This window comes from Pecten maximus, chromosome 16 (genome assembly GCF_902652985.1).
Source record: "Pecten maximus chromosome 16, xPecMax1.1, whole genome shotgun sequence".
Lineage (NCBI taxonomy): Eukaryota > Metazoa > Mollusca > Bivalvia > Pectinida > Pectinidae > Pecten > Pecten maximus.
The window spans coordinates 13,123,822-13,148,946 of NC_047030.1; the positions used below are offsets into that span (position 1 = coordinate 13,123,822).

Genomic DNA, 25,125 nt, shown 5'->3' on the forward strand with positions numbered 1-25,125 from the left:
ATTTCCATCTACAAGTCACTCAAATATATACAGTATAATAAAACATTCACAGTGCTTGTGTAAGAATGCTCTCCCTTTAGATTTAAATTTCCATCTACAAGTCACTCAAATATCTCCAGTATAATAATACATTCACAGTGCTTGTGTAAGAATTGTCTCCCTTAGATTTAAACTTCAACTATAATAGCCACTCATGATCACGTTTACATTTCAACGGCGGCATGGTTACATTTGTAAATCGCTCCAACTAGTTATCCAATACCTGACGGTTAGCAGGGATTCCATAGTTTTTGAAGATATACGCGATGCAGCATGCATCATTTACACTCTACGGTTCAGAATATACACACATTACATGTCATTCTGAAGAATGTATTAGTGATTAAATTATAGGTCTGTTGCATCTCCCCATATACATTTTGACATGTTTAGTTTCCTTTTACCGCATTCCAGATACCAACACTTTAAGCCGCTCTCAACATCACTGGCGAGGTTTAGAGGAGCGAAAAAATGTTTGATGTAGTTTAATTCATTTGTATTGAAAAAGACTAACACTATATGTGTCTTTTGTACAATCCTTGAAATCATCCACATATTTCCTGACAAAACTCATAAAAAATCTAAGATCAGGATTTATTTTTTATTTGTACAGAATTCAAAGGATTCTAGAAATGGTAGATGAATGAATAGGATGTTTAGATATGAGTTTAATAAGAAAGGCAGTCTGATCATAAAAATGTATTTTTGTGTCATACATTTGTTTCGTTATTTTTAATATCAAGAGGCCTGGTAGGCCTATATCGGTTATCAACAGGTTGTGGAACCACTGAAAATGCATATAAACACATTTGGTAGCTATTCATCTCAACGTGCTAATGACCTTATAACGTGGGGCCTCCGAGTTATCGGGAAGCCGATGGAAGATTTTAACATTTGAACAAAAACAAAACAAACAAAAAACCAAAACAAATAAACTAACAAAAATAAGTAAATAAATAACGATGAAAAATGAATAGATATAAATAATGAATCAAACGAAAAAAAATGAAAAAAAGGTGAATATAAAAAATAGGAAAATAACATAATGAATAAAATAAGTAGCTTGAAGAAATGTTTAATTATATATAACAGGGGATGTGCAATATCCCTTTAATTCAACGAAACTTAATAAAATGTTGTACTTTTATTGCAGTACCACATAACCTGGTCAGTGCCTATGATTATGGTTATGATTATCATGAGGACAATGATATATACAGCTTTGATCCTGGATTTGACCCTGACTTAGACCCTGGATTTGAAACAGCTCAATCTGACGCCACCATTGGAATGGAGACGGTGGCAAATGATGGCCGCAGACGAAAACCAGGAGCTGGACGAGGCAAAAAAACCAGCGTTAGATTCACAGGAATTGGGCCTGTGGTGACATCTGAACATTCTTTAGAAGGGACAATGGAAACTCTGTCGTTGGTAAATACAAGACATGGAAACAGCGTAACGACTGAGACCTGGGGTGTAACAAGCATGCCCACAACAGCGACTTTAATGTTCCGACCCACGGACATACTTGATGTTATTAGCACAGCCCCGTATGCAGATTCAACGAAAAGCGTGAATTTCAATGTATGGGAAGTACTTACATCCAATTACCAGACGACAGCGATATCATCTGATTTATTGTCACGTGATTATTTCAGTGTCATTCAATCCAATATACATCCCACGAAAACACTGGTTTCCTCCTTGGGAGAATTTCGAGCCGGAGATTATGGCATTGAGAGTGGAACTGATATTGTTGCGGCAACAGCACAAATCATATCAAATCTCGAGATAATACGCGGACAAGGAACGAGTGGTTACCAAACACCAGGTGAATTTGATTTCCATATTCACAGTTCGATAGACGAAGTTGAGTTGTATGACTTTGATTCAGTGAGTGTGGGGGACATTTATTATGACTATGTAACAACAGACTGGGTAGGAAATTCCGGACATGCAACAATGGATGGGTTTGGTTCAAATGATTATGTCACAATGAATGTTTTGGGTTCATTCGACTACGGGTCTTTATATGGCTTTGGCACTAACGCAATTGTAACAAAGAGTGGATTTGGCTCAATCGATTATGCAACACTTCACGGATTTGGCACTGATGAATATATCACGATGGGTGAATTTGATTCATATGATTATGGCACAATAAGCGGCTTAGGTTCAAACAGCTTTGGAACATTGGAAGAATTTGACGCTTACGAGCATACAATGATGAGTGGATACGGTTTGCACGACTTTTGGACTTCCGAATCTTTTGGCGCTTATGAAAAACCAACAAGGAGTGGAATTGAGCTTTACGATAATGGGACATTTGGAGTATTAGGCAGTGATGAATATGCAACAAATGATGGATTCAATTCTTATGGCATGAGTGAGGGAGCCGAGTGGTATGATTATGCTACGGTTGATGATTTACGCAATAATGAACATGCAAGCAAGAGTGGATTTGATTTGTATGACTATGGAACAGTAAGTGGGTTTGGCGATAATAGACACACAACAAAGGGTGCGTTCGATTCGTATGACTATGGAACAGCAGGTGGGTTTGGCAATATGGGACACGCAACAAAGGTTCCGTTCGATGTATATGACTATGGAACAGCAGGTGGGTTTGGCAATAATAGACACGCAACAAAGGGTGCGTTCGATTCGTATGACTATGGAACAGCAGGTGGATTTGGCAAAAATAGACACGCAACAAAGGGTGCGTTCGATTCGTATGACTATGGAACAGCAGGTGGGTTTGGCAATATGGGACACGCAACAAAGGTTCCGTTCGATTCGTATGACTATGGAACAGCAGGTGGGTTTGGCAATAATAGACACGCAACAAAGGGTGCGTTCGATTCGTATAACTATGGAACAAGGGATGGGTTTGGCAATAATAGACACGCAACAAAGGGTGCGTTCGATTCGTATAACTATGGAACAAGGGATGGGTTTGGCAATGATGGACACGCAACGAAGGGTCCATATAGTGATTATGGCACCTTTGGAGGCATCGACAATAGCAAACATAGAACAAAAGATGAAATTGATCTGTACGACTATGATACATTAGATAGGACAATAGGTTTTCGACAGTTGTCAGAGGGAAAGCCAAATCTACATCCAACGGCATCCCGCTTATCGGGTGCAAACTACAGGATGTCAAAAAGTGTTGACCCCACTTATAACACTGACGATTCTGACGAATACAACAAGAAGAATGGTGGTGAACAATTCTTTGAAGGAAGCACTGGGTGCCCCTCCATGATACCAGACGCACATACACAAACACTTTCCTTAGCGCTATGTGTGTTTTTCTCTTGTAAACTCAGTCACTAAGAACTGTTTAGAAATATATCAAAAAGAAGACAATTTCAATTACAATGGAAAATGACAATGAAGAATAATAGATTTGGAGCATATTTCAAACATCTTTTCCCAAACGATTGAAAGAGCCAGTATGTTTTTTATGCGTAAATTCGGTAAAATGATATCGTCATAACATTATTATTAATGATTATTTTGTTTTATTCATAATATGTAAATATAGAAGCGGATATGCTAATAAGGAAAGCCAATATATCCAATATTCCAGGCCATAATTATATTCCTTTGTCAGGACGTAATGAATAATTCGTAATTGAAAGGGACGTTAATTTAAAATAAACTCAAATTATTGTGGTTTTTTTTTCAGTACGATGCAAAAATTAAGAAATATCAATGTCGATGCTCTTTTAGAAAGGTTAGGATTTTTTTTCTTTTTTGTTTTTGTTTTTTTCTTTTTTCAAATATTATATCCGACGCCATTTCAGTGTCATGTGATATCTGTAATTTAAAATAATAATGAATTTTGCTGATAATGATAGCAATCAACAACAATGCCTCTTCCCATTACCCGACCTCCTACCTCGACGAATGTTTTTTTTTTGCTAAGGTTAACATATCCCCATTCTAGCTATTGAAAGGGCATACTCGTATTTTTAATTTCTTAATTTATTTTTTAATTTTTAATTTTTATGGCGTTATAATATTATATTCTTGACTCGAGTAAAAATAAAATGCCTTTTTAACTTCTCTCTTGTTTTGCCTTAACATTTTGTCACTCTTTAATATAGTATTACTTTAGGTTTCCCTCAATATATGGCACGTCGACACAGATAAAAATACTCTTGTCAGCTTCAGATGAGGATGATAATACGAGTATTTAAAGGGGGAAAAAATAATAATAAAATAAAAATTAACTAATGTAGCTGTATGAGTTTTTCTCACGGCCTGCATGTACATGTATATTGTATATGAATAATATTTCTCCAAATATTCGTCTGTTACATGCTGAACATTGGATTCCCACCAGGCCTCTGTCACAGTACAAATAGTAACGACACAGTAAATCACCATAACGTTATAACTCATCGGCCAAGTAGTAGAACCTAACATTACGTCAATAACACGAGTAGAAGATAACTACCATAGATACCACCCATAACGACACGTACTTAGAACAAATGTTTACCTTTCGTTGGCGGTTACGGTAAATATAGCTGTAATATCGTGAGTGTTTGGTGTAATGGTGATTTATGTTACCATACCTTGTATATGTGCTTTTTCAGCAGGATGTTTCATGCCGCGTTTACAGATAGGATCTTAAATTAATTTTCATTTCATATGAGATTTTTATGAAATGGTCGATGGCTTAGAAGTTTTTAAATAAATTTCGAGACGAGCTTCATAAAAGGCTCGTAAAATTAAAATTTGAAACAAATTGAAGATTCTTTTATCACACAACTATGAAAACTTACATTTAAATAACGGGGTTTAAGTCAAAATGTCGAGACTTAATCAAAGAAAGGCAGCCATTTTGTTGCGCCATTCACAATTCATGACGTAACGTCAGTGTCCATATTTTGACGTCATAATCGATTTCTGACTTATTCAGCCAATGAAAAACGCTTCAGGGTATATTTAAGCATTAAACATCATTCTGTTCCGTGTTATGGTTCTATAACACGGAACAGGATTACAGACAGATTAAATAACTCGCGTTATGATTATTTTTTTATATTCTAAACATTCGTATTTTTACTTGCAAGTAATGTTTTTAACTTCCGACGGAACTGCTCAACGAATTTCGTCTCGTGACTTTCCCTGCAAAAAAGATGTAGACGTGTATACGAGCTTTCCACTATATACATGTATAAGGTACAGAGGAGTGCGTAAAAAATCCATAAAGACACTGACATCATCTCTAAAATTGAATCTATCAATTTTGCAATTCAAATTTCATGTTATTTTCTGGTATGTTAGAAATATTTGGCCACGTTTACGTATATTTTTCCTTATAAGCTGTTAGCCGCGAAGAGGACTACAGACTCGGTAGTTAGTCGTATCCAAGTAACCAGTTGAAACCGGCTACAGCTCAAACGTTAAAGAAGGAAAAACTACAGCCATGGAATGTGGAATTTGCAAAGAATATAGGTGTAATATTGTTTAAGGATTGGTTTATGTGTGTTGTAGTGTCTACATGATTTGTTTGTTCCTGGATTGAGTACCGATGTGGTATAACAACTGTATTACGGTTCCCACTTGACCTAACACCAGTGAATGGCATGCTCACAATCTCCTGTTATATGGATAAAAAGTGTTGTACTGAACTATTTCTTTTGATTGGTAGACGTGTCCCTGCTGTATGATCTTTGCGACGCTTCGCTTTTGTGACCACTCATTAACATTATTTGGTGGCTTCGTCGAGAGAAAAAAACGACGCCAGAAAGCAAGGCTAATTACCACACGTATTTAGCATATTACTAAGTGTTATGTTCTCATAACACGGAACTGGCTTTGGTAGTGTTATATAGTGATAATATAGAGCAAATGTAAATATTGCACTAATGACAAAAGGCGATATGACGTAATTTTGTTCTACATTTGTAAGTTATGCCATTTTTCAACTACACTGTGTACATTCTTTATTCTAAAATTGACTGTAATAATACTGTTAGCAATTTGTACAAGACATACATTGGATAAAAAATATACCGTATCTAACTAAGGTTTTCATGAATACGATTACCAGCTCGTGGTGGTATCATCCTCGGCTCCAGGTGAAAATCGTACTAACGCTTGTCTACCTGGGGCCGAGGATGGATAGTTTAACTGTTAACAATAGGACGAAAACATGTACATATGGTTCCTGATAATAATCGAACTAGTAACAGATGTTGTGTTGATTTATATCGGTGTCACTATGTGGAGCAATAAAATTGAAGGTGACGTCCATTTAAGCACTGAGCCGTTACCAGGTCTAATTAAGGAGCAGAATACATATGATTGTGGAAATCGATATATTTATGAGCGATTCTCTTCAAACGGTAGATGTATATTTCACGAACAGATTCTTTCCGGTATTGTCCCTATAAAACCTATATTTACAGAAAGCAGTGGTAGGGAATCAAATTTTTCCATTGGAAAATACTGTTTTCGTTGTAAATTCGTCAGTTTTTGTAATTGATGAGTAAACATGAACCTCCGAAGACAGTTTTAGTATTCAGGAAAACAAGAAATGATATGTTTGAAATGATATGATATACGACTTTACGTAAGTGAACTTATGTCGCAAGTATGTGTTCAGTTTCAGTGGTAGTGTAAGGTGTTTATAGAGTCTGACCTGGGATGGGCTGACTTACACTGAGCTCACAGTTGTGATTTATAATCATCAAGGATTGCTTTATTGCTTGTGTAGTGCTTCTTCAATCAATTTCGGCGGCGACAAAGATTTATAAGTTTTAGCTCAAGTGCGGGAAAAACTGACTGACGCACACAACAAACATCATATACCCCCAGTAAAGAGTATTCAAAGCAATTTGAAATACAAATATGCTTGCAAATGTCAAATTTTTAAACAAATGGAAACCTTATTCACCTTGTACAAATAGTATACTATACACGGCAGACTTAACCTATCAGAGAAATCGTCCCTATCCTTCATAGAGATCCGCACGTACTCGCCTTATCTGTGTACCCCCACTCTGAACGGGTTGATATTTAACTGATATTTACCCCACTTTGACACGTGTACAAAACCGAAATAATATTCAAATACTACATAGAATATATCAAATGATGTAGAGCATTGCTTATAACGCGCCGAGTTTTGCATTATTTCCATTTTTTACGTCATAACAATATATTTATATTCTGAGTGTCCATTCTTTATATGAGCATACCAAGTGAAAACAACAAACATTTGACCATATGAAAAATATTGAATATAGTATCGTTTTATGTGCTGATTTTCCACACATTACATCAGTTAAATATCAATACGCCTGACAAATAGTCCACGTTTCATTTCCGTAAATTGTAGTTTCTTCGCCATCTACCTACATAAATTAATCTTAATTTAACACGAATTAAGTGTTGGATGTTATTTGCTGTCTTTTTGTTTTGAATAAAAAGCAAAACAAAAAACAAAAAATCGACTGGAATTAGCGGAGCGGAATGATACGGTAAACGATGGTGCATTGGTGGGATCACCGGCTGTTCCATTAATTTAGCATCTTTTCGTATATAGTTATCAAATGATAAACAATTTTAAATGACTCTATTCTTTAAGGTTTTTTTTTAATCAAACTAATGTAAATATATCAATTGAATGGATGAAAATTGTAAATGGAGTAAACATATCGAAAATATAGGTAAAAGCGTTGCAAAACAGATAAGTGTACTTCGTAAATTAAAATATGTATTAAACAAGCAAACTTTATTAAAGATTTACCAAGCTTATTGTCTACCACTATTTGAATATTGTTGTGAAGTTTGGGATGGTTGTTCTCTCAGTGATGCAGACAAACTCGAAAAGCTACAGTAAGAAGCTGCCAGAATTATAACTGGGTTACCATCGTATGCCAGCAGAGAATCCCTCTATTCAGAAAGTGGATTGGAACCATTGTGTAACAGACGCTCGAGAAGAAAAATTCAATTATTTTATAAAATTAAAAATCACCTAGTTCCAAAGTACTTATCGTCACTATTACCTCCTCCTGTTTCAGAAAACTCTCAATACAATCTGCGCGATTCACACAACTTTTCTCTCCCAAACTTCCGTTTACAATTAACTAACTCCTCTTTCTTTCCATCCCCCATTCGACAGTGGAACCAACTTGATCTTGAAATCAGAAATAGTGTGTCTTATCCATCCTTTAAAAAATCTCTCACAAACAGTTCTGTGGTTCCAAATTATTATTCTTTCGGTGATAGACAATTAAATATATTGCATGCTAGACTAAGAAACAAATCCAGCACACTTAACAATGACCTGTATAGAGTAAATTTGATTAATTACCGTCAGTGCCAATGTGGACATCCAATTGAAGATGCATATCACTTTTTCTTTGCTTGTAATAATTATGTGAACCAGAGAATAGCATTGTTTCGTGATCTGAATGACTATATTCCACTAGATCTGCAGTTACTTTTACACGGAAGAAATGATTTATTGCAAGATGAAAATTTAAGAATTTGTCAAGTCACTCAGATATACATCGCTAACTCAAATAGATTCTGATTTCTCTCCTACACCCATTTTAGATTTATATTTCATGTATATATTTACATATGGTATGTTATGTTTTTATGTATGTATACATAAGTATGTGTGTATATATATATTATCAATTGATTATACTTATTCTTTTGCGTTGCCGACAACAAAAGAGAAACGGATATTCAAGGAAGTAAGGAGTGAAAGGAGAACGGAACATTGGCATGGGAAGTGATGAACAGTAGTACCAGCAAAGCGCTTTGTGTATACTTCTGTTGTCGGCACTGGTGAAGATTAGCTCTTATCTAAATTGCTTGGGTGGATATATATAGATATGTAACTCTCTCTCTCTCTCTCTCTCTCTCTCTCTCTCTCTCTCTCTCTCTCTCTCTCTCTCTCTCTCTCTCTCTCTCTCTCTCTCTCTCTCTGTAAATATGCCATCTTGTTGTAATGATTATGTATAATTATATCGGGAAAGGGCTTTATATAAGTTGGATAACTTGTGCCCAATCCCTTTGTAAAGTTCAGTTACAAATAAAAATATGTTTAAATCAAAATCCATAGCCGCCAGGAAAATGAAGAAAAATCCATTCAATCCCTATGTACTAACTCTTTCAACTTGTGTGAAACGATATAATTATAAGATGTGAGAAGATATGTTGATATATGTGAAAATAGTGTAAAAGAATTACTATTGAACGAAAATGATATAGACTTAAATATGATAACAGCGCGCATGTACCCTTATACTATTGGTAAATGTGCAATGCTCAAAAACCTAGACCTCCCTTCCATACATACACTGAAGGAACAGTGTATTTAATCCCCGAAATACATGGCTTTGGGTTGCTATACATTACAATACAATAACATAAGTCTGTAACACCATCAGCGATTGTAGTTACCGTATATCTGGTAATTTTCGTCCCCGTTTAATTTTCGCCATGTTTGCCCTTTGAAGATAGGGCGAATTTAAGATAAAGGCGAACATTACAAGCTGAATTGACCGACTTATAAACGTTAGTATAAAGGCGAAGTGTAGTCGGATCAACAAACGAGGAAAAAGACATTTCTTTTAAGGCGAATTTAAATTGGGACGAATATGTTTTGTGTTTCTTAAGAGCAAAAATTACCAGGTATACTGTATAGCATTGATTCTCTTATGTATTTACCGCACGTGAACTTATACAGCGATCCATGACTGATGAGACATGTCTGTCGTAAGGAAGGGTTGTCTTATCAATTTTTGTCGATTTTCATGATTTAGCGGAGGTTTGAGGCAAAAGGGGTACTCTTTTCTCGAAATGATCAAATGGACTTATTTTACAACGACTTTATTCAAAAGCATATTTTTTGGAGGTTTAATGATATAGAAAAAACGAAATGTAGAGCCTCAAGAAAATAACCTATACATTATTCGCTCCGGAAGTATGGTGAAATAAATTCACAAGAAGTGAGGACACAGTACGTATTTATATTTATTACTCATAGGAATCTAAGATTAAACTATTCACAAACTCCATAAACTTGTTCCTTCTGCTGAAATAATTTTGACTCCTCACTGATAAGGCATGAAACAGCGGTATTGCTGCAATCAACCGTTATTTATGATACTCTCTCCAAATGTGAATTGACATTTTCATTTCTGTCTTAATGACGAATACTGTTTCGAATCTCTTGGTAGTATGTGCTTTACGGGGTGGGGTATAAGTAAGGAAATGGGTTCATAAATAACAACATTAAAGTCGTTGTACTCTGCCATCACCTAGGCTGGATTTGGATATTTTTTATTTACTCCAAAATGATCTAGTAGTATGTAAATATCAATATCATCAGTAATACTTGTTTGTTTCCCTTACATATTGAGAAAAATATAATCTGTATATATCTCCATGGATATCACAAGATCAGACAAGCCTGCTAGTACTCGGCTATAAGGCTATACGTAGTATTAGGTAGCTTGTCGACATTCGGGATATACGTAACGTACTTATTATTTTATTATTCCAAGAAAAAAATAATTGGTGATAGATTTTAGTAAAAATTAATTTGATTTTTTTTTCCATTAGAAAATATATATTAAATTACGCGTCTCTGATTACGCTCCGGGTATAGCAGAAATAACAACAACTGTTGATTCTTCACCGGTAGACTTAATTCACTCTCTGTTCATTCCAACAGTTTAATGATTATGTTTTTTGCATCTTTTGACCTTTTATTATCGATCACTTTAGGCTTTTGGCATCACTGACGAGTCCTAGAAGGACCAAACAGCTGTATGATGTCCCTATCATCACTGACAAGTCCTATAAGGACGAAATAGCTTTATATTGTCCCTATCATCACTGTCGAGTCCTATGACGGACCAGCTGTATGACGCAGTTGAATTAATTTTGTCTGTACCGTATTATTTCGAAAATTGCTTATATTTTGTGAGTCTTTCGTACAATCTCTCAAAAAAGCAATATTCAGTTTGGATTTGATACAAAGTATAACATGTAATACTGCCAAGCAAAATAAAAAAAAAACATTAAAAATATAATTGTACAGTACGTTTGTCCAACTGGTGTCATTTTGAAATATACGATATACCGGTATATTGTTTTGATAAAGCTATAAATCATACTTGTTAACATTAGTTTCCTTTAAGAGTATATATATATGATGTTCCTGTATTTCCCATCCTTGGTATAGTGTCATCGGGAACTTTCCAAAAACGAGAAGTGTAAACATGCGCCATATTGTTTCGTAACCACATGTGATATCGCCATATTGTTTGCCGTCACCATATGTGATCGGCGTCATATTGTTTCCCAGCACCACATGTGATATCACTATATTGTTTCCCGTCACCACATATGATATCGTCATATTGTTTCCCGTCACCACATGTGATATCCGTCATATTGTTTCCCTGTCACCACATGTGATATCGTCATATTGTTTCCCTGTCACCTCATATGATATCGCCATATTGTTTCCCGTCACCTCATATGATATCCGTCATATTGTTTCCCGGAACCACATATGATATCGTCCTATTGTTTCCCGGCACCACATATGATATCGTCCTATTGTTTCCCATCACCACATATGATATCGTCATATTGTTTCCCGTCAACACATGTAATATCGCCATATTGTTTGCCGTCACCATATGTGATATCGCCATATTGTTTGCCGTCACCATATGTGATCGGCGTCATATTGTTTCCCGGCACCAAATGTGATATCGCCATATTGTTTCCCTGTCACCTCATATGATATCGCCATATTGTTTCCCGTCACCTCATATGATATCCGTCATATTGTTTCCCGGCACCACATATGATATCGTCATATTGTTTCCCGGCACCACATATGATATCGTCCTATTGTTTCCCTGTCACCACATGTGATATCCGTCATATAGTTTCCCATCACCACATATGATATCGTCATATTGTTTCCCGTCACCACATATGATATCGCCATATTGTTTGCCGTCACCATATGTGATATCGCCATATTGTTTGCCGTCACCATATGTGATATCGCCATATTGTTTGCCGTCACCATATGTGATCGGCGTCATATTGTTTCCCGGCACCACATGTGATATCGCCATATTGTTTCCCTGTCACCACATGTAATATCGCCATATTGTTTTCCGTCACCATATGTGATATCGCCATATTGTTTCCCTGTCACCATATGTGATCGGCGTCATATTGTTTTCCGTCACCACATGTGATATCGCCATATTGTTTCCCTGTCACCACATGTGATATCGCCATATTGTTTCCCGTCACCACATGTGATATCGCCATATTGTTTCCCGTCACCACATGTGATCGGTGTCATATTGTTTCCCGGCACCACATGTGATATCGCCATATTGTTTCCCTGTCACCTCATATGATATCGCCATATTGTTTCCCGTCACCACATGTGATATCGCCATATTGTTTCCCGTCACCACATGTGATATCACCATATTGTTTGCCGTCACCATATGTGATCGGCGTCATATTGTTTCCCGGCACCACATGTGATATCGCCATATTGTTTCCCTGTCACCTCATATGATATCGCCATATTGTTTCCCGTCACCTCATATGATATCCGTCATATTGTTTCCCGGCACCACATATGATATCGTCCTATTGTTTCCCGGCACCACATATGATATCGTCCTATTGTTTCCCTGTCACCACATGTGATATCCGTCATATAGTTTCCCATCACCACATATGCTATCGTCATATTGTTTCCCGTCACCACATATGATATCGCCATATTGTTTGCCGTCACCATATGTGATATCGCCATATTGTTTGCCATCACCATATGTGATATCGCCATATTGTTTGCCGTCACCATATGTGATCGGCGTCATATTGTTTCCCGGCACCACATGTGATATCGCCATATTGTTTCCCTGTCACCACATGTAATATCGCCATATTGTTTGCCGTCACCATATGTGATATCGCCATATTGTTTCCCTGTCACCACATGTGATATCGTAATATTGTTTCCCGTCACCACATGTGATATCGCCATATTGTTTCCCTGTCACCACATGTGATATCGCCATATTGTTTCCCGTCACCACATGTGATATCGCCATATTGTTTCCCGTCATCACATGTGATATCGCCATATTGTTTCTCGTCACCACATGTGATATCGTCATATTGTTTCCCGTCACCTCATATGATATCCGTCATATTGTTTCCCTGTCACCACATATGATATCGCCATATTGTTTCCCGTCACCACATATGATATCGTCATATTGTTTCCCTGTCACCACATGTGATATCGCCATATTGTTTCCCGTCACCACATATGATATCGCCATATTGTTTCCCGGCACCACATATGATATCGTCATATTGTTTCCCGGCACCACATGTGATATCGCCATATTGTTTCCCTGTCACCTCATATGATATCGCCATATTGTTTCCCGTCACCTCATATGATATCCGCCATATTGTTTCCCGGCACCACATATGATATCGTCCTATTGTTTCCCGGCACCACATATGATATCGTCCTATTGTTTCCCTGTCACCACATGTGATATCCGTCATATAGTTTCCCATCACCACATATGATATCGTCATATTGTTTCCCGTCACCACATATGATATCGCCATATTGTTTCCCGGCACCATATGTGATATCGCCATATTGTTTGCCGTCACCATATGTGATATCGCCATATTGTTTGCCGTCACCATATGTGATCGGCGTCATATTGTTTCCCGGCACCACATGTGATATCGCCATATTGTTTGCCGTCACCATATGTGATATCGCCATATTGTTTGCCGTCACCATATGTGATATCGCCATATTGTTTGCCGTCACCATATGTGATATCGCCATATTATTTGCCGTCACCATATGTGATATCGCCATATTGTTTGCCGTCACCATATGTGATCGGCGTCATATTGTTTCCCGGCACCACATGTGATATCGCCATATTGTTTCCCTGTCACCAAGGGGCCGCGGTGGCCGAGTGGTTAAGGTGTCCCGACACTTTAACACTAGCCCTCCACCTCTGAGTTGCGAGTTCGAAACCTACGTGGGGCAGTTGCCAGGTACTGACCGTTGGCCGGTGGTTTTTCTCCGGGTACTCCGGCTTTCCTCCACTTCCAAAACCTGGCACGTCCTTAAATGACCCTGGCTGTTAATAGGACGTTAAACAAAAACAATCCCTGTCACCACATGTGATATCGCCATATTCTTTCCCTGTCACCACATGTGATATCGTAATATTGTTTCCCTGTCACCACATGTGATATCGCCATATTGTTTCCCGTCACCACATATGATATCCGCCATATTTTCCACGTCAACACCTTAGATATCCGCCATATTCCCCCCTTGAACACCCTTGATATCCGCCATATTGTATTCCGTATAACATATGATGCCCGCCTTAGTGTCGCCTGTTTAGGTCCTGATCGTTGTTTGGATTAACTTGTTACATTTAGATCAATTACGGATGCCTTCTTGAACGGGGCCAACCTTAGGGCGATTTTAAATATCATATCTTCATTTGGATAGTGTTTGAGTTAAGGTTTGTTTTAACTGGTTAAAAAGATTTTTACAGATTAAGTTCTTCCTCGTTCGTAAGATAAGATATGTGCTTGTTATTCCTTTGTGTGTCTCAGAACACAAACAACGCGGAAGTCGTAACTAACGACAAGGAACCTCATGGAGAGAAAACATTCCTATTATCTTGAGAAATGTGTCATGTTCTCATGAAAAATATAAAAGAGCGGGTTACACAAAGGAAGTGCGTTTTTGTTATCAAGGATATACACAAACCCATGAAAAAATTACTATACTTATGTATATAAATGCATATGTAGACCTTTTTGACTTTAGGTGTAATATGCCAAGCGACTATAGACAGTTGACAGTATTGCTGGATGGGCATACCTCTATGGTCCGTGCAACACGAAACGATTTTGGATATTTGAAATTTTAGATTTTTATTCAAACATAAAAATCTAAAAATTCAAAACGGTTTTGAAATGTGAGAATTTTGGTCAAAAACCCTAAAAATCTAAAAACTCATTGAAAGTTGAAACTTTAGAATTTTTGTTTTGAAATTTGATATTACAGGTTTTTGATCAAAAATCTAAAAATCTAAAATTCTGAAACATTTTAGAATTTTGAATGATTAAGTGTTACACGGACCCTCTATAGACCGGTATTTCAAAGCAATACTCACATCGGCACAGAAATATATTACTGTATCAGCATATCGTTTTGACTTGTCCCTTTATTCTTTATTATATCTGAATCAATAACATAACTACTGTGTAAAAAACACGAAAGACATGTCCTAATCCGTGTCATCTAGACGCACCGGAAATGTGTTTTTGCAACCCAGATTGTGAAAGTGAAAGCAGTATAGGCGGCCGTTGGCAGACGACAGACATACATTTATGTTTGGAAAAACAAAATCTAAAGTGAGGCTGCACTTCAAACAAGCCATTGAACAAGACAAGGCGATATGCCTACTCTGCGATGCATAAGTTAATAAAATACCAAATACTGAAAAAATGGAATTGTAAACATTTATCGAAATGGTATCAAATGTGAAAGTTTTCTTCAATTATTTGCACGTGAAATACCGTTTCTACATCTTACTGGTAAATGAAAGAACAGCAAATTACAAATAACAGTTTATTGTTAATATTAAGATTAGATCTTTTAATATAGATCTAAATAATATCTAAATTTGAAATAATTGTCATTAAAAATCAATGTCTTTTTTGAATAAAAAGAAGTAATAATTTTGAAAAATGTAAATTTTAATATTTCACTAGATCTATTCTAAGATCAGAAGATTAAATCACACAAAATAAAAATGAATAAGCAAATTCGTTTACAAGATATTTAAAGACATTACACGCTTTCAACAGAAAGGAACAGACATTCCTGTATTTACAACACGTATCGTGTATTGTTTTAGCGTGTCGCAACACGTATCGTATTGTTTTAGCGTGTCGCAACACGTATCGTATTGTTTTAACCCTTCCGATACCAAGGCCTAATAGACATACGTTTATTTCACAACTTTCTATAACATCACAGTATGATACATTCAGCTTTGTAAATATTTTCTGATGTATACATCCCTACGTTATATCGTCCAACCAAAGGCCTATAACATATACCTGTATACATGTACATGTACATGTTTGTCGAAGCACTAGACTAGAGCATTAAGAAGCAGTCGTGCTTTTGCTGCTCGGTATTTTCAATATAATTTTTCAATATTTTATGTCTTACTATCGCTGCGGTTTCCACGAAAGTGTGATGAATTTTGTTTGATTTTAGAGATACATTTGGCAGTCTTTTACACCACGTTTATTTCCTAAGGAGACAACCCTTCAAAAACAATTAGTCTTATTGAACTTGTACTTAATCAATTATCTCCCTTCCTTTTGCTCTACGTTTCCCAATATATTTTCATGTCGGTTGTCTTGTTGTTCAGCTGAACAAAATTATATGTAGAACAGAACATGATCAAGAAAAAAAACAAAACATTATTACCTGATAATTTTATTTCCCTTATGAAAACTGGCTACATATATACATACTTTTTTTCTTCAAATATTCAGAATTCAGAATTCAGAACAGGAAGTTTACCCAATGATGATATCATACTTGTTTTGATATCACGTGACCTTCTAAAATATTGACCCGGCATGTACATTATAAAGGGCCCGTAAACCTGCACTTGGCGTTGTTGGATACATCAGCAGGACAATTTCCACTTAAACAAGGTAATATCAGTATATTTAACTATCGTCCAGGATGATACCTTCTCATAGTATTTACATTGTTTTATATAATACAAAGTATCACTATATATTATTAGTGACTATAATATTCATTACAATATTTTGTGAATTAAGTTTCTGTTGTTTTCTGAGCTCTGCGTTTATTATTTTGAAAATTACTTTTTTATTTAACAAAATGATATGGAAGTGACATATTGTATGGTTGAAGACAAATACAATGAGATTTTATCTATAAACGTTATCAATTACTGAATCAGCCGTAATCAGACATTGTCGTGTCAATTCTTTCTTGTAAATATGTTTAGCGCTGAAAAGTTATGACTTTATTTCTTGCTGATCAGTTTAAAATAGTGATAGTTGAGTATGGTTTACTTGAGGCAATCAGATATTATACACTATTTTTGAATGTAAAACGCACAGAAAACATAATTCGCATATTAAGCATCAAAACTTAGGTCCTTAACATCACTATAAGGAGTCTTAGAAGGACGAATCAGTGGTATGACGCAGTTTAATTCTTAACTCTACTGTATTGAGAAGTCCGCTTCTAATTATCAATTGGTGTAGAAATGTGTTAATATATTGTGTGTCTTTTGAGTAATCATTTAAAGTCCTCTATACTCCCCATCAGAATTCATAATATTTCCAAAATATTAGCTAAAATAACAATTCGACTTGAAATAAGTGATAGATAATTTTTAGTTTATTTAAAAAAATTCTGTCCGCAAAACAATGTATTTATAACTTCCTTATAACAACAAAGGCATCAATCCATCTGTAATGTAATCACTTGTTTCCTTTCGTGGATTTCCAGATGCAGCTTCCGGTATATTACATATCACTTGTAGTTCTGACAATCGTCCTGTACGGTAAGTATGACACTCCCTCGATCAGATAAATATTATTAAATACCCCTAGTTGTGTTAACCATCGTTTTGTGCGGTAAGTATGGCACTCTTTTGGTCAGATATATATTATCAAATACCCCTAGTTGTTCTGACAATCGTCCTGTACGGTAAGTATGACACTCCCTCGATCAGATAAATATTATCAAATACCCCTAGTTGTGTTGACCATCGTTTTGTGCGGTAAGTATGACACTCTCGCGGTCAGATATATATTATCAAATACCCCTAGTTGTGTTGACCATCGTTTTGTGCGGTAAGTATGACACTCTCGCGGTCAGATATATATTATCAAATACCCCTAGTTGTGTTAACCATCGTTTTGTGCGGTAAGTATGACACTCCCTCGATCAGATAAATATTATTAAATACCCCTAGTTGTTCTGACTATTGTCCTGTACGGTAAGTATGACACTCTCTTGGTCAGATATATATTATCAAATACCCCTAGTTGTGTTGACCATCGTTTTGTGCGGTAAGTATGACACTCTCGCGGTCAGATATATATTATCAAATACCCCTAGTTGTGTTGACCATCGTTTTGTGCGGTAAGTATGACACTCTCGCGGTCAGATATATATTATCAAATACCCCTAGTTGTGTTGACCATCGTTTTGTGCGGTAAGTATGACACTTCCTCGGTCAGATATATATATATTGACTATCGTACTGTACGGTAATTATTCCACTCTTTCGGTCAGATAAATACTATTTAACATCGCGGTAAGTATTCCTGTCTGTCGTCGGATAAATGTAATCTACCATCCTGGTGAGTATCGGTTACCGGTAACGTGTATAACTGGACCTGTACCTGTATCTATGCTTGTATCTGTTACGTGTACCGGTTACGTGTATACCTGGACCTGTACCTGTATCTATGCTTGTACCTGTTACGTGTACCGGTTACGTGTATACATGGACCTGTACCTGTATCTATGCTTGTACTTGTTACGTGTACCGGTTACGTGTATACCTGGACCTGTACCTGTATCTATGCTTGTACCTGTTACGTGTACCGGTTACGTGTATACCTGGACCTGTACCTGTACCTGTTACCTGTATCTGTTACCTGTATCTGTTACGTGTTACTTATACTGACCTGTTACTTGTACCTGTTACTTGTACCTGTTACGTGTTACCTGTACCTGCTACCTGTAACGTGTTACCTGTACTGTACCTGTTACCTGTATCTGTTACGTGTTACCTGTTGCTGTTACCTGTTACATGTTACCTATACTGTACCTGTTACGTGTTACCTATACTGTACCTGTTACATGTTACCTATACTGTACCTGTTACGTGTTACCTATACTCTACCTGTTACCTGTACCTGTTACGTGTGACCTATACTGTACCTGTTACCTGTTACCTATACTGTACCTGTTACGTGTTACCTATACTGTACCTGTAACGTGTTACCTATACTGTACCTGTAACGTGTTACCTATACTGTACCTGTTACCTATACTGTACCTGTTACGTGTTGCCTGTACCTGTTACCTGTACCTGATACCTGTACCTGTTACCTATACCTGTTACGTGTTACCTGTACCTGTTACGTGTTACCTATACTATATCTGTTACGTGTTACCTATACTCTACCTGTTACCTGTACCTGTTACGTGTTTCCTTTACTGTACCTGTTTCGTTTTACCTATACTGTACCTGTTACCTGTACCTGTTACGTGTTACCTATATTGTACCTGTTACGTGTTACCTGTTACGTATTACCTGTATACCTGCACCTGTTACTGTTACCTGTACTGTAACATGTACGTGTACCTTGTATACATGTTACCTGCATACCAGATACCTGAATACCTGTACCTGTAACTATACCTGTATACCTATTACCTGTTACCTATATACCTGTATACATGTTACCTGTATACCTGTATACATGTTACCTGTATACCTGTACCTGTTACCTGTATACCTGTTACCTATATACCTGTATACCTGTATACCTGTATACCTGTATACCTGTAACCTGTTACCTGTAACCTGTATACCTGTAACCTGTTACCTGTATACCTGTATACCTGTATACCCGTATACCTGTATACCTGTATACCTGTATACCCGTATACCCGTATACCTGTATACCTGTATACCTGTAACCTGTATACCTGTAACCTGTTACCTGTAACCTGTATACCTGTATACCTGTATACCTGTATACCTGTAACCTGTTACCTGTAACCCGTATACCTGTATACCTGTAACCTGTTACCTGTATACCTGTATACCTGTATACCTATATACCTGTATACCTGTAACCTGTAACATGTTACCTGTATACCTGTATACCTGTAACCTGTTACCTGTATACCTGTATACCTACTACCTATATACCTGTATACCTGTATACCTGTTACCTGTTACCTGTATACCTGTATACCTGTTACCTGTAACCTCTTACCTGTTACCTGTATACCTGTATATCTGTATACCTGTATATCTGTATACCTGTATATCTGTATACCTGTATACCTGTATACCTGTGACCTGTATACCTGTATATCTGTATACATGTATACCTGTATACATGTTACCTGTATACCTGTATACCTGTACCGGTACCTATATATGGACCTGTATACCTGTATACCTGTTACCTGTATACCTGTATACCTGTATACCTGTGTACCCGTATACCTGTGTACCCGTATACCTGTGTACCTGTGTACCTGTTACCTGTATACCTGTATACCTGTATACCTATACCTGTACCGGTAACTATATATGGACCTGTATACCTGTATACCTGTATACCTGTACCGGTAACTATATATGGACCTGTATACCTGTATACCTGTACCGGTACCTATATATGGACCTGTATACCTGTATACCTGTTACCTGTATACCTGTATACCTGTGTACCCGTATACCTGTGTACCCGTATACCTGTGTACCTGTGTACCTGTGTACCTGTATACCTGTATACCTGTATACCTATACTTGTACCGGTAACTATATATGGACCTGTATACCTGTACCTGTTACCTGTATACCTGTATACCTGTATACCTATACCTGTACCGGTAACTATATATGGACCTGTATACCTGTACCTGTTACCTGTATACCTGTATACCTGTATACTTGTATACCTATACCTGTACCTATATATGGACCTGTATACCTGTTACCTGAATACCTGTATACCTGTTACCTGTATATCTGTATATCTGTATACCTGTATACCTGTATACCTGTACCTGTACCTATATATGGACCTGTATACCTGTTACCTGTATACATGTTACCTGTATACATGTTACCTGTATACCTGTATACCTGTATACCTGTATATCTGTATACCTGTACCTGTACCTATATATGGGCCTGTATACCTGTTACTTGTATACATGTTACCTGTTACCTGTATACCTGTATACCTGTTACCTGTATACCTGTATACCTGTATACCTGTATACCTGTTACCTGTATACCTGTTACCTGTATACATGTTACCTGTATACCTGTATACCTGTTACCTGTATACCTGTTACCTGTATACCTGTTACCTGTATACCTGTTACCTGTATACCTGTTACCTGTATACCTGTATACCTATACCTGTACCGGTAACTATATGGACCTGTATACCTGTACCTGTTACCTGTATACCTGTATACCTGTATACTTGTATACCTATACCTGTACCTATATATGGACCTGTATACCTGTTACCTGAATACCTGTATACCTGTATACCTGTATACCTGTTACCTGTATATCTGTATACCTGTATACCTGTACCTGTACCTATATATGGACCTGTATACCTGTTACCTGTACCTATATATGGACCTGTATACCTGTTACCTGTAAACATGTTACCTGTATACCTGTATACCTGTATACCTGTATACCTGTTACCTGTATACATGTTACCTGTATACCTGTATACCTGTTACCTGTATACCTGTTACCTGTATACCTGTATACCTGTATATCTGTATACCTGTACCTGTACCTGTACCTATATATGGGCCTGTATACCTGTTACTTGTATACATGGTACCTGTTACCTGTATACCTGTATACCTGTATACCTGTTACCTGTATACCTGTTACCTGTATACCTGTACCTGTACCTATATATGGACCTGTATACCTGTTACCTGTATACATGTTACCTGTATACCTGTACCCATCACTGTAGATATGTGATGGGAATACGGCTCGTACTTCCAAATGTCTAATCTACAGTGGTTCAATTTTTTGATGGGCGGCCTCTCGATGTACTTTGTTGGATTTCCTGGAGATCTTTTTCAAACTTGTCAATGGCTGATATATAATTCAGACGTCATATATCATTCAGAAGCATTGCATCAACGCGCATACTTAAAGGACGACGGAAATGACATTTAAACCAAGAATGCACTCGTTTTAGCTGAAAATTTTAAATGCTACCGAACATGGAATTTAACAGTGTTGGTGTAAGAAACACACGTGGTATAATACATCGTGATTCTGTGGTCCTTCACGTTTTGTTAATATAAGTATTACCAGGTGCCCGTATTGGATATTGCAATATCTTGGTTATAGTGCGAGCTATACAAATATAACGCGCAATAAAGCTATCAGTCTGACAGGTAATCGAAACAATGTTTGTACATAATATATCTGTCGGTCAATTAACTGTTTTACAGCCACACATAAATTAGTGTCATGTCGATGGTATTGTGTAGAGTTTTCATGGGAGGATGTGCCAGGTATAGAGTCCATTAGAGAACGACGTCACTTCACAACCACAATAGGGACCCTAATGTCAAATATCAGTACCCCTAGTACAATTATAAAATGGTGTGTTAATGCCTTTCAACACCTTCAAAAATGCCAAAATATATTTTATTTCGGCTCCGGGAGGGGATAGGGGACCTAATTTCAAATATCAATATGCCTTTCAACACTTGCATCAAAAGTTAATATTAGAAACTCGGTTGTTTGTTATTACAGAGGCAATTATTTTTTCAGAGTCTGGCTGCTTAGCATCATCAACGACAGAAACAACAGCAGCAACAACAACAGTTACAGCTACTGGTTCAGGGGGTACCGCTACTACCGATCCTGTTACCACTTCAAATGGAACAAACACAGACAATGGATGCAGCACCATTGTTCCCTATGAAGCTGTCATTCATATTCCCAGTGGCTGTGTACATCTGTGCCAAGATGTTCGCTACCTGATGTCTTTGTAATGCGAGGTTCCCGGGCCTCTTGAAATAAATGACTCACATTGCGTGACGACAAAAATCAGAATGACGGAGGCTGCAGATTCGTGAGAACGTTTAGGGTTGATACATTATCCTGGTTTAAGTTCTCACAAAACACCTAACCAGGTTTATTATTTAATAAACAAAATTAATTTCAATGTCAAAATACAATATCTACCATGACACGTCCGTATCCCCTAGGATTATAGTGTGGAGGTATTTTGAATGGGCCGATGTAGGCACAGAGACATGTGTTACCAGAGAGACACTAGTGTGTGACTAGCAAGGGAGACAATCCGTGTATGACGGTAAACATCATGACCTACTGTTTTCAAGTAAACAAAAATAAATAATCTTAAACAATGTTTTTGTTTTTATTTTCTTTATGTACAATCAGTCACGATATACATTAAAAGATTTTTGTGTGTGTGTATCTATGTACATGTATGTGTCCGCTTAAATGATGTTACACTTTGACTAGTTATCAGAGATAACAAACAAACAATAATCACGTTCACGTTGTTTTAATAAGCAATCAAGAGTAAAGATTACATACACTCAAAACCATTATTCAGTTGCCTATACAAAAAGTAAATAAACTGACATATCATACCTTCAGCAATGTTATATTAGGCGATTGTGGACATGGCTTCGTCACCAAGAGGTTACCATCCAAATTGGGCTTCGGGCCACCTCAAATAGATAGATATGTGACAAAATCTGTCAATAAGCTATATACAGAAACTCTGTGGTCAGTAGTCATTTTGAATAGCTGCAATTTAAGGGAAAATATTAACTAAATACTTATTATTCCTGGTGGAACCCGTCTATCACTGGAAACTTCCAGGGGAAATGTTTTCAGAATATGGTCGATGAAGCCATGACGATCTGATCTGTTGACGAATAGTACACCGGGGGATAAAGCCTGAAGCAAGCACCTGACAATTAAAAAACACAAAACAGCAGAAAAATGACAATATTTGTGAGAGGGTGGGTGGATGATAATTCAACCCCTCGAACACAGCGTCCCGGCAGTCTTGAATTTTCAGGTGCTAAGGGGATGTCATTCAAAATCACGCAATTGCCAAAAGTGCCACAACTCTTAATTTAGTAACAAGACACCAAAAGGCCAAATATATCGTTCTCTGATAAATTGGTTTTTTTTTATTGTCACATAAATACCATCACTGACAAGTCATAGAATCTGCGAAACAGTCGTATGGTGAGTATAAATCATTTTTACACAGTCATGAGTCAGTTCAAGTCTAAACCCACACACACTGCTAATCTCACATAACTTTATAGATTATTTAAAAAAATTGTCCGTCTTCTATATTTGTGATGCAATTATTTCATTTCTAATGCACAAGTAATTATGAGGACAACAGTAATTAAGTATATGATCATAACGGGAAGGGAGATAATCCACATTATAGATCGTTTGCCTTTCCCCAAAAACGTCTATTGCAGAAATGAGACAAAACGTTGTTCGATCGATATATTTCATTTTTCTAGTAGAATTTTGTGTACTTTTATTCCAAAAATTACGAATGAAAGTAAATTTTGCATAAAAGGAAGGAAGAAAAAGTAATTTACCCGTTTAGAACAAGCATGCCGGAGTATCATTAACGCAAGGACACATCCTGTGTCTACTTAACCAGAATTTTCGAACGAAAATAATCAAGTTTTGGTTAAAGCATTTCCTCCTTTACATCAATAATTAATATTTTAATAATCTTAAACGAATTACATTCAGACATGTTCACGCTAGTAGAATGTTATTAAAAAACATAAAAAGGTTAAGCATACAATGAATTTTAAGTAAAAATATATATCAATATATAACCTTAAATTTGCCAAACTATCGAGAAAATTAATGATACATTTTTAGTTTCAAAACATAAAAGTACATATTTGTTTATTTATTATAACTTATTCAGTGTTATCACAAAAATTGTGGATTTCATTCATGTTCTAGGGGACAGGACACGGTCAGGAAAATATGAACCGATTATCATAGGCAGTAATATGAATGATTTTTGCGCCTTCCATTTGCTTTGTTGCAATATTTAGTATGCCTTTCCATGCTA

At 36.7% G+C, this 25,125-nt stretch overlaps 1 long non-coding RNA gene across 1 annotated transcript; it reads left to right on the forward strand.

Moving 5' to 3' along the window:
• Window positions 1–16,773: 16,773 nt before the first annotated feature.
• LOC117344434 lies at window positions 16,774–23,398 on the forward strand. The gene is made up of 3 exons (XR_004536185.1): window positions 16,774–16,884; window positions 17,717–17,771; window positions 22,797–23,398. It is a non-coding gene; the product is annotated as an uncharacterized LOC117344434 (long non-coding RNA).
• The last annotated feature ends 1,727 nt before the right edge of the window (window positions 23,399–25,125 follow it).